This window comes from Anas platyrhynchos, chromosome 2 (assembly GCF_047663525.1).
Source record: "Anas platyrhynchos isolate ZD024472 breed Pekin duck chromosome 2, IASCAAS_PekinDuck_T2T, whole genome shotgun sequence".
NCBI lineage: Eukaryota > Metazoa > Chordata > Aves > Anseriformes > Anatidae > Anas > Anas platyrhynchos.
Genome location: NC_092588.1, coordinates 92504256 through 92516380, shown reverse-complemented (window position 1 = coordinate 92516380; position 12125 = coordinate 92504256). Strand labels below are relative to the sequence as shown.

The 12125-nt window shown below is 39.2% G+C and overlaps 1 protein-coding gene across 48 annotated transcripts in view; it reads right to left on the bottom strand.

Annotated features, from left to right (window-relative positions):
- ARPP21 (cAMP regulated phosphoprotein 21) overlaps positions 1-12125 on the bottom strand; it is a 203904-nt gene that overhangs the window by 123647 nt on the left and 68132 nt on the right. For 31 of the 48 annotated variants that reach the window (XM_072033133.1, XM_072033134.1, XM_072033124.1 and 28 more), the window contains one exon: positions 11174-11222. The exons of 14 other annotated variants lie outside the window; for them this stretch is intronic. The gene's annotated coding sequence lies outside the window, so the exon portion shown is untranslated. Of the gene's footprint in view, positions 1-11158; positions 11223-12125 lie in introns of all 48 variants that reach the window. 3 more of the 48 variants (XM_072033110.1, XM_038173559.2, XM_038173553.2) reach the window with 1 other exon arrangement.

Below are 12125 nucleotides of genomic sequence, written 5' to 3'. Positions count from 1 at the left end.
ACTTCTGGATAGTCATTTTCTTTGGGTTGCCAAAAGTTCAAATGCAATAGGATTGGAGCAAACTTTTTCAATTTCAGTGGAAGTAATTTTCTCAGTATGTGAACATTTAATATCTTGTAACAATTGATTCAGATATCAGACTGCACTGACTCCTTGCCACAGCAGAATTAGCAGTATTGCAACTGAACTGAAGTTGGGATTGGCAACGCTACTGCTCCAACCTTCCACACCATAACCACATGTGGCTTCGAGCTGTAATTCCATCCAAGTACTATACTCCCTATTAGGGGCCTCTAGATCAGCTTACCTTTTTCTATACTGAAAATACTCTTTCTTCTACGGAACTCAAAGCTCATGCAGTCTGTGTAAGCAACCTGACAAAACTGTGGATATAACCTACCTAAAAACATGGCAAAGCATTTAAATGACTTTTTCAAATTTTCCAGAAGTAAAAACATCCATATAATTTTCTTTTAAAATCACTTCTTCACTTTTTATAATCTCTTATGAAAAAGGTTTGTTGACATAATTTGTTAAATATTTGTATTAATCCAGGTATGTGAACCAGTATCATACAAGAAAGAACTTCGCATACCTAGCTGGAATCTCTGGCAACTCAGATAGGGTGGTGGGAGAACAAAGGAAAAAGCAAAAAAAAAAAAAAAAAAAAAGAATTACATACTAATATAGAGCCTGAGGTCTGAAGGGGCAATTTAAGTATGTTAAATTTATTTCTGTTTCAAGAGACACAACATAAAACTTATTTCAGTGGTCTTTAGTTCCTCTGCCAAACACTTCTTTGAGAACGGTCCAAACTCAAAATTACCTCCCAGGAGAATACCTCAGGTTGGAGCTTTTTTTGCATTGATTCTGGGCTTGTTCCTATACTATAGACTATTGGTTCCAGATGTGAATCAGAGACGGTAAAAAGCTTTACAACGACTACAGTTTTGTTTTCTTGGTACATTCAGTTCCTATAGAATCCCCTGGAGGAATCAGCTGTCTTTTCATCTGTAGACTGTCTCTTGGGAAACATCTTTTTGAAAAAGTCTGATCCCAAGGATATACCATAAGACTTGCTCTTGTAACAGCAGTAAGACTCTCCCCTGAAACGCTTTCTTGAAAGATTTCATTCACTTCTTAGTGTCTGTACTTTGTTAAATCACTGAATATTTATGTGATACTTCAGAGCCTTTGACTGGCCATCTTTAAAACAAAACAAAAAAAAAACAACAAAGAAAATAGCCAAATGGTTTTGTTTTGTTGTTAAGAATGGAGATATTAGAATAACTAAACATTTTTCCCCCAGACACGATATTATACATATACGTAATTGGTTGATGCATGTGATTTTTAAGAACCCCAAAGGCCATTAGTTTACTTGCTTAAATTTAGCCTAATCTGTTTTATGTCTTCACTCTACCTTAGCTCTATTTTACAGCTCACAGCCACAATGAATGCAAAAATTTAGTTGTAGTCTATGGTGTATGTTTATATGAAAATAAAACCTGGGCATGAGTAAAACAAAGTAATAGTATCACCAAACAAGGACTGCAGAGATATCTGCAATTAAAGGGTTCTGGGGAAGCCACAGTCAGCTGAGTGTCAACCTACTGTGGACAAATAAGTAGTGACACCCTGTAACTGACGCACTCCCATAATTAACACTATAAGATTCACAGCTGCTTTAGCAGACCATAGGTAAGTTTTCTGCAACGTTAAGTCCTAACAAAACATACATGCAGACTAAATAGCGACATACATGAAAGATAATTGAGGCTTCTGCCTCACTCTACATACAAAGTTACCAAACGCAAGTGTCCTACTTGTTCATACAGCAGATATACATTCTCATCAGACACTCAAAAACACAAGGCAACAGTCCACAACTCAATTCATGCCTCTTCACAGTAGGGAAACACCGTCTTTTGGCTCTACTGGCTGATATAAAAAGTTTCCATCTGACCTTTCAAAAACTTACTTAATGCTAAATACATTAATGTTTTACTGCTGCCCCAGGCTTATTTTATTACTAAACCTGGACTTCATGCCACTAGCGATCTGTCTTGTGCAACATTTTAAATACATTACACATTTTCAGCCATATAAGAAGCCATTACAAAACCGAACCAAGGACTTTGCACCAGGAAAGCCACTCTTGTGTGCAGAGGGAAGACACATAGGCACTGGGGTGCTACTGCCTGATTCACAGCAGTGTGGCACATGGGTAACGTCAGGTATCAAAAATATCATCAAATTCAAAGGACTTCAGAGAAACAGGATGTTACTGAAAAGAAGAGGAGACTGGCTGGAGCTAGCTGCAGCAAGTGGGAAACAGTAACATTTCCAATCACAAGAGAAAACTTGGTGACCAGGAAAGGCACCAGAGCAGCAGGAAAAGAAAAAAAAAGATTACTCCTGTTTTAAATTAAACTCTGCTTTTATGTGAAAAACAAGATGGGAAAAGCAATCAGAACACTTCTCCCACATCCATGACTGGTACCACCTTGCATAAACAAGAAAACAGGGAAGGTGCAAACAGAAACAATGGAGGGTACCTGTTGCTGCACAACTGTCATAACAACTACCCAAGATGAATTTACAGCAGTAATTCAAAGACTTAAAAAAAAAAAAAAAAAAAGCTTAAAATTACATAAGGATCATCAAGTCCAACTCCTGGCACCGCACAGGTCTACCCAAAAGTTTAGACCATGTGACTAAGCGCACAGTCCAATCGCTTCTTAAATTCAGACAGGCATGGTGCAGTGACTACCACACTGTGGAGCCTGTTCCAGTGTGCAACCACCCTCTTGGTGAAGAACCTCTTCCTGATGTCCAGCCTAAACTTCCCCTGCCTCAGCTTAACGCTGTTCCCACAGGTCCTATCACTGGTGTTTACAGAGAATAGGTCACCTGCCTCTCCACTCCCCCTCATGAGGAAGTTGTAGACCGCAATGAGGTCCCCCCTCAGCCTCCTCTTCTCCAGGCAGAACAGGCCAAGTGACCTCAGCTGCTCCTCATACATCTTCCCCTCTATAGGCCCTTCACCATCTTCGTTGACCTCCTCTGGACACTCTCCAACAGTGTAATGTCCTTCTTGTACTGTGGTGCCCAAATCTGAACACAGTACTCAAGGTGAGGAAGCACCAGCACAGAGTAGAGCGGGACAATCCCTTCCCTCGACTGACTAGCAATGCTGTGCTTGATGCATCCCAGGATACAGTTGGCCCTCCTGGCTGCCAGGGCACACTGCTGTCTCGTATTCAACTTGCTATCAACCACAACCCAAGATCCCTCTCTGCAGGGCTGCTCTCCAGCATCTCGTCACTCAGTCTGTACATACAGCCAGGGTTGCCCCATCCCAGGTGCAGGACCCAGCATTTGCTCTTTTTAAACCTCATGCAGTTAGTGATTGCCCAGCAATCTGTCCAGGTCTCTCTGCAAGGCCTTACCACCCTCATCCGAGTCCACAACTCCTCCAAGTATGGTGTCGTCAGCAAATTTGCTCAAAACACCTTCTAGTCCTACACGCAAATCATTTATAAAAACATTGAAGAGGACTGGCCCTAAAATGGAGCCTTGGGGGACACCACTAGTGACCATCTGCCGGCCTGATGTGGCACCATTTACCACAACCCTTTGAGCCCTGCCTGTCAGCCAATTGCTCACCCATCGTATGTTTTTGTTACGTTGTATACTGGACATTTTGTCTAGTAGGATCCTATGGGAAACTGTCAAAAGCCTTGCTGAAGTCCAAAAAGACCACATTAGCTGGTTTCCCTTGTTCAACTAGATGGGTGATCTTATCATAAAAGGAAATCAAATTTGTTAGGCAGGACCAACCCCCTTGTGAACCCACATTGGCTGGGACCAATGACTGCACTGTCTCCTAGAAACAATAGCTTCAATAACTTCAAGAATCAACTTCTCCATAATTGTACTAGGCACTGATGTGAGACTGACAGGCCTGTAATTTCCAGGGCCTTATTTCTTACCCTTCTTGAAAATTGGCACAACATTTGCTAGCTTCCAGTCTACTGGCATAGAACGGTAATATGAAAACTTCTAAGAACTTTAATTAGGACAAAGCAGAAATACATTTTTATCCAGAACCACTTATAGCTATTTCAGAAGCTGCTGAAATCAGCAGCAAGTCAGTAACACAACAAAGCACTTAACTCAGTAGGGAAGCTGCAGGAAGATGCAAGACCATGTCCAAGGACGAAACTGTGATGCCACAAAAATCGGTGGAACCTTTAAAGGCAAAAGCCAGAACTTCACGCGTATGCCAAGCCCAGGAAACCAGACAATGTTAAGATGTTTTAAGTTGTCTCTATTTGTCAACCACTAAGAAAACCCCATTGAATTAGACCTTTGTTTCTCACTCAAAGTAAGAGACTTGATATATAAATTACAAAATCCAAGCAGAGATGAAAGAGGCAACTAATTTCTTATGTATACCTGTACAATCACTGTAATATCATACATTTTCATGATACAGATTGAAAAGCTGTTTGGGAAAATATTTACACTCTGATAGTCAGAAGGATAAATAAACAATGGAGACATTTTAAATAACATAATTATTTTAGAACCACAGCTTTGTATGGAAAAATAGTATTTTTGAGACACTGAATGGAAACTAGCATAGGGAATTAAAAACAATTATTTTTTGTTGTTGTTTTAAATTAAAGAGGGAATGTCCTTGCATAAACTCTCTACAAAAACTGAAGATTAAAGGCATGTAACTCAAACCTATAATAAAACTGGTGATATCTACTTAGCAACCTTATCATAAACCCCCCCCCCTTGAACCATTTAGTCCATTAAACACTGTCCTACGAAACAAAAAATCTACCTACTTCAGTGAAAGCTGTGCAACGCTTAAAATTGGCATTTGCAAATGCGTTCTATTTAATTGCATGAATCATCAGATTAAAACACATTGTTTAAAAAACTATCCACTATCCTGACCAGGTCTAACCCTGAACTCCTGTTATACGTAACCGCATATATCTACATATAAAGTATAAAATAATCCAGTTGAAAAAAACCTATCACTTTTAAGCTTTGCTTCAGGTGCTAGAATTCTTAAGTTTTTACATATGTTTAAAAATACAGTCATAGCCATGTTAACTTTGTTTTTCAAATTCTGTACATCTTGTTCAAGTTCTCTAGCATTACCCTCCTTTAAAACTACCAGAAACACATTATAGCTTGCACTATGGGGGAAAAAAAAAGTGACTAAACAAAGGCAATAATACCTGACACTGACAGCAAAGATAACAGCTGCATCTACTTAGCGAACATCTTCACATTTGATTGAAGGACTACACACAAATAGTAACTGCGACCAAGCTAACTTGTGAAAAATACCATTAACTTGATTGTACCTAAAATTAACACAAGAGTGGTCATACTTATATTCCCGTAGTGCCTCTTTATTATAAAACACTCAAAAATGCCATAATCTCTGATTAAGAGGGGAAAATACATTCAGGGAACAAGTACTGAAAATGGGCATTTCCTTCAGGATGAGGACACTGAAGAATACAGAGGTTAAACGAGCAGTGAAGTTGGTCAAAACAAAAATTGAAAGGTTAGAAAAATCCCCTTCCCCAGGTACACAGCCCTAATTCTCCAGTACTTTCCACTCTCCAGTGCCCTCTTTACACACAGAAATATTGGTGGAAGAACATGAACATGTGCATAAAACTGAAAAGCAGCCACTGATAAAGCTAAGTAAACTTAGAAATATTTTTATGACTATTCATCAGAACATAAGGCATGTACGAAATCTAAAAGTTCAGCAGTTTTACCATTAGTGATAAGAATCAGAAAACAAATTTATGTGCTTCTTTTGTATGACCCTCTGAAGCATACTGCAATTAACTGTAGCCTCTGTATCAAACCATTTTAGAAACAACTAGTACAAGATCATAGGTAAGAAAGTGAAAGACCAATAAAGACATTTATTCATGTAAAATTCTGTCTACAAGATCTGTTTCATTATAAATCTAATTAGACTGAAAAACGCTTACAAGCAATTTATAATAACGGCTCAGATTTATTTCCTGAAGAAGAGAAATGAACTGAGAAAAAGGCATCACGCAAGACCACACTACAGCACTGACAATAAATAAGGGAAAAACAGGTAGTCATGTCAGCATCTAAATAGTACTATGATGGTATTTTAGTTATTTACAACAAATGCAACATTGAAAGCAGAATGCTACCCTTCATATTTCTACACCTCTGATTAGCCGCATCTACACTTCTGAAAGCAGCCTCTTATCTTTCAGTTTCACAGGAGTACTACTTCTCTGGGGTATCCTGAAGAGGCATGGGCACAGCAGCTGCATACTTTATTAAAAGATGCTGTAGAGCACCAGTGCAAACCAAACAAGGCAATCAATCAGTAAGGATAATCAGTTCAATTTCAGTCTATGACTGCTTTCATTACCTGAGTTAGAATTCACTCCCAGCATGTTCCTAAGTCTGAGAATATTAATTTGTACCATAGGTATAAATAGCATAGGTTTTATCCTCACTGCCTACCACATAGTACAAACACCTACGTAACATACAGACATAAATATGGCATCCTTTTCATTGTAGAGCGCAAATGATGGTGGAAGTGCATTTTTGTTTGAAAACAATTCTTTTCTTTTTTTTTTTTTTCCCTTCCTCTCCTTACTTCCCAATTTAATCCTTGTATCCTTGTTTAAAAAATGTCAGTGATCAAATTTGGCTGGTTGCCTATCTTCCTTCCATGAAGACACCACACTTTTTGAAGTTGAGTGTGAGAAAGGGAAATTCTGTGTAGGAGAATGTTAAGAGGAAAAACATAACATAAAAAAATTGATTAGGGATTGCTATTGCTAGGGTATCTTTCTCCAAGTTACTGTCTCATGGTAGACCATTCCCCTCTTGAAACTCTTTCATGTTGCTCACTCACAATACACCCAAGAAACAGGCTCTGCTTTTTGGAAAAATGCTTTTTCTGGAAAATCTTTTTTTTTTTTTTTTTTTTGTGTATGTTACAATATTGATACGGTATACATACAGGTCTCCAACTGGCACTATTTGTAGTTATCCCCACCCTTTGCCGAGCACCTTGTTAAGATATAAGTATTTAAAAAGCTTCCACGGGAGAAGAATAACCCTACATGATCCAAACAGCAACCTCAGACAGGCATTTGGAAGCACTGAAGATCTGTCCCCTTCCAGGATAAAAATGTCACGGTATATCATTGTCTGTACCACAGGATACTCTTTAAAAGGCAGCTGTCCTCTTTTACTGCTATGGACTCAGGGAACAGACACTCAGTAGAATAGTTAGCCAATTTATAAAAGGGTCTCCTTCTGTTTCTTGAAGCAAACATGCATTTTATGACTGTAGCTCATGCAGGGCAAAGAACAGGCCTCCACTGACCCATTACCACTGGCAGCCTTCCCCCTGCACTTTACAGCCACGCATCAACGGAAGCAGCTTTCCTAGAGAGCTACGTCCTTATTCACAGTATCAGTATTAGCCCAGCATCATCCTTCTCATGTTAAGTTGTTTGCATCTTGTCAGCCATCTTCTCAACAATTTTCATTCAGGGAACACTAATGAGCAACAGAATGGGGATCATGAAGACTACATTTTGCATCTGCAGTCTGCTTTGTGTATTGCAACCCACCAGGAAACCTTATTTTTATAGCAGCTTCCCTTATCACAAGATAGGGGCTCACCTATTCCATTTTCCAAATTTTCCACAAAGCTGAAAACAAGCATTTCACCTTTCTCTTTCCAAATGTAGCCTAGTTGTTCTATGTAAATAACACACTCCAATACTCTGGCTTGGAAAGGCAATTTAGCAGCAGACGGGTAATGCAGTCATTTGTGAAACATCCCAACTTTAGTTTTACTCAGAAATATAAGTGTTGCATTAGCGAAACTGAGAGCTTTTCTTCAGCCAACTTAACTCTAGGCTATGTTAAAAAAAAAAAAACCCTCACTGTATTCCAGGTCTTCTGTTTCATGCAACAATAGACGTTTACACATGTGCTTTAAAAAAATATCACAAATTATCTCTTCAGGAAACAGCTAAAGTCAATAGTTCAGTTGTCATTCAGTACTTTGGCACCATTATCTATGGAATAAATGATTTGTTAGTATGACATCCCACTAAAACACAGAGTGACTCCACAGCATAAAATTTCAGGATAACTAGTGAGAAAATTCTTCAATTCAATGGTATTGGAGGGATGACTGAACTGACTGGCCACCAGTCTGAAGATTAACCCATAAAAGAAAATCTGTTCGTAAATACTATACACTATCTTTACATATTACTTGATTACACAGAATCACACACAGAATCTCTAGGTTGGAGGAGACCTCAAGATCGAATCCAACCTCTAACCCAACACTAACAGTACCCACTAAACCATATCCCGAAGCTCTACATCTAAACGTCTTTTGAAGACTTCCAGGGATGGTGACTCCACCACCTCCCTGGGCAGCCTGTTCCAATGTCTAACAACCCTTTCAGTAAAGAAATTCTTCCTAACATCTAACCTAAAACTCCCCTGGCGTAACTTTAGCCCATTCCCCCTCGTCCTGTCACCAGGCACATGGGAGAACAGGCCAACCCCCACCTCGCTACAGCCTCCTTTAATGTACTTATACATAGCAATAAGGTCACCCCTGAGCCTCCTCTTCTCTAGGCTGAACAAGCCCAGCTCCTTCAGCCGCTCCTCATAGGACTTGCTCTCCAGGCCCCTCACCAGCTTCGTTGCCCTTCTTTGGACCCGCTCAAGCACCTCGATGTCCTTCTTGTAGCGAGGGGCACAAAACTGAACACAGCACTCGAGGTGCGGCCTCACCAGAGCCGAGTACAGGGGGACGATCACCTCCCTAGCCCTGCTGGTCACAGTGTTTCTGATACAAGCCAGGATGCTGTTGGCCTTCTTGGCCACCTGAGCACACTGCTGGCTCATATTCAGCCGACTGTCCACCATCACTCCCAGGTCCTTCTCTGCCTGGCAGCTCTCCAACCATTCCTCTCCCAGCCCGTAGTTCTGCTTGGGGTTATTGCGCCCCAGATGCAGGACCCGGCACTTGGCCTTGTTGAACTTCATACAGTTGACCTCAGCCCATCGGTGCAGCCTATCCAAATCCTCCTGCAGAGCCTTCCTACCCTCATTTTGGAATACATTTGGAATACATTTTGGAATACTACAATTGTTGCTTTCATAATAAACTCACAGAGTACAGTGGGCAACTAGTGAACTAGACACTAATGTCAGTTACTGAAAAAAAAATAATTAAATCCGTAATTAGCAACTGAATGCAGGCATTTCTCCTCATATGTCTCACCAATGCTGTTTAAAATGGGAAACAAAATGTATATAAAAAAAAAAAAAGACTGTTTCCAGGAAAAATAATCCTCAACATTCAGATACCAGTAGCAAGTTATATCATTTTTATTTCCCTGTCTTTACAAGGAGAGTCTATAAATGCATTAGGTATTTAGCACAGGTCCTCAAAATGCAGACAGTTAGATGTCTTACTCTATCTTTATAATCAGTCTCCTCTACTTTAAATGTGATACATGGCTACACAATTATAATTAAAATTACAAGACTATAGAGCCTTCAGGTTTTGGTGCAGTTTCCAAGCTGATTCAACAAGTGTACAGATTACATACAAATAAATCTACATCCATTTTTCTCTTTTCATTGCATAAGATGCTAATACAGTAAACTGCATCCAATGCAACATGAGGTGCTGTGCTACGTGTTGGGTCTTCTGCCCGCACCCCAGACAGCAGTCTATCTGAAAAGTCAGAGAGACAACACGTAAGAAGTCTTTGACAATAAACACAGTCAGAAGCATTTAGTTCTGTGGCTTTTCCATTACATTTTATTTTCTGAGCAACTGAAAAACCATGACATTTATTGTAATATTATTAATACAAAAATGATCTCTACATAAATAGATGGCAAGCTCAGGACACAACATTTTCCCGCAGCAAACATATGTTTCTACAGAGCTATGGAATTTGAACACAGACCCAAAGGGTCCTAGATACACTGATATGAGCTAATACATGAAGAGGTCCAAAAGCATAAAGGTCTTCTAGAACTCATCACAAAACCTTATTTTACATATGCAGTCAGGACTGTTTTGGTACTCTTTCCTTAGGAGATACACAGAACAAAGTCCAAGAGATCTGGAAACCACCATAGCTTCAATAATTGCAACATACTTTAAAGAATGGGTTTGAGTATAAACTGTCCAAATACCTACAGAATTATTTTAAAAAGCACACATCTATGCTGAATAAATCAAAGTTTTCAGTCATTTCAAATACAGGCGTACAATCGATGTGGGCAGAGGTAAGAAACAAAAGCTAAGACGTGTAAGCTAACATGGCAAAACAAGGAATGTCTGGGCAGTTTAACAATGGAAAGCACACACAGGGCACTTACAAAAGTGAAGGCCCAGTAGAAAGAATGGTCAGACGATATAAGAAACAGAACAGTTGTCTCACACATGAAAGGGACCAGGAAAAAGGCAGAGACATAAATGCTAGCTTGAAATAGGAATGCAAAGAAAAAGAAGTTTATATTAGGATAGCAGCAACTTCCTCTAACATTTAACTTCCCTTTCAGTAATTTTTAAGTCTGGGCTGCAGGCTGGTTTTAATGCAGATCCCATGTTTATGTGTTATACTTAAGGATGCAGTAAGTCATAACTTCAGCATGCTTTATTTCCTACTCTGCTGTTGCCAGAGGAATATAACATTAGATGCCCTCTGTATTTCTTTTCTCCTCCACTTGTGTTGTAGGGCTACTTGAAATTATCTCAATTTTACAACATTTAACTATAGCGCCTTAAATTACTGGCCCAGCAATAAACCAGCAGAGGTCAAAAACAGAACACTGGAATTCCTTTTATCGAAATCACCTGTCCATCACATGTCTGCATGTGAGGACCTGTGCTAATTCCTTTTATTGAAGTCACCTGTCTGGATAGACATTGAAACCACTTGTATAACACAGCTGATATTCTAAAGAGCACTTGTGTGTTAGGCCATCACATGCCAGCCTCATTCCAACTACTGTATGTAGATAGTAAAGGCTACATTCCAAGGGAACACTTAACTGCAATCAGAAGTACCTGGATTAGTTGTGCTCTTCCTTGGTTATGATCTTCAGCCAGTGTGAATCTAAAAAAAAAAAAAAAAAAAACATACTCCCATGCCACAAAATTTGTTCTTAGTACACCATTCAATTTGAAATGTGTAGTCTGCTGTGATTTTATGTGCAAATTGATCGGGTATTACTGCAATTTCTCTCAAAGGACTGAAGTAACTGGCACTGATTTCATTTTCCATAGTTTGAAATTCTGCTATTTAATCAGTAAAATGTTTTAAGGTACCACTGATATTTTCCCCTTCTTGTTTTGTGAAACTCTTATGTTGAAGCAGTTTTGTTATACAAGGATTTAAAAGTACCTAACAACATTAATAAAAGACATGACAGAGGTATAAGCTATTAAACAAACTGAAAGAGATGCCAAAGAAGTTTACATTTTGACTTTCATAATCTGGACATTACTGCAATATTATTGCAATAAAGAAAAGAATTATCAGCAATTCTTTGAACATACAGCTCTCTAAGAAATCATCTGTAGACGAAAAATCATAATTAGCCTTAGTGAGTACAAATTATGTTCTCTGTTCTCCTTCATGGAAAAAAAAAACACCCTCAGGAATAACAAAAACAAAGAAATGCATAGGCTTTGAAAGAGGTAGGTGCTTGTCGCATCTTCTTCCGCATTGCGGAAATGATCACGACAAACGAATGAGTGGACAAGGTATCTGCAGAAACTGCAGCCCAGTGACTACAGCTGTACTGTTACTGGTAGCAAAACCACATACGGCCAAAATGCTGCATTACCATCTGCATCTCACAATCCACTCTTTGCTACCAGTTCTGCTGCCATGAATGTAAAAGCCCTTTGCAAAAAAAAAAAAAAGTAGTCACCGGGCCTTTATGCTATTTCAGTAAATACTAATTTATAAGGCTACTGGCATGTAGGGGCAAGCACTTTTAATGATATACACCAA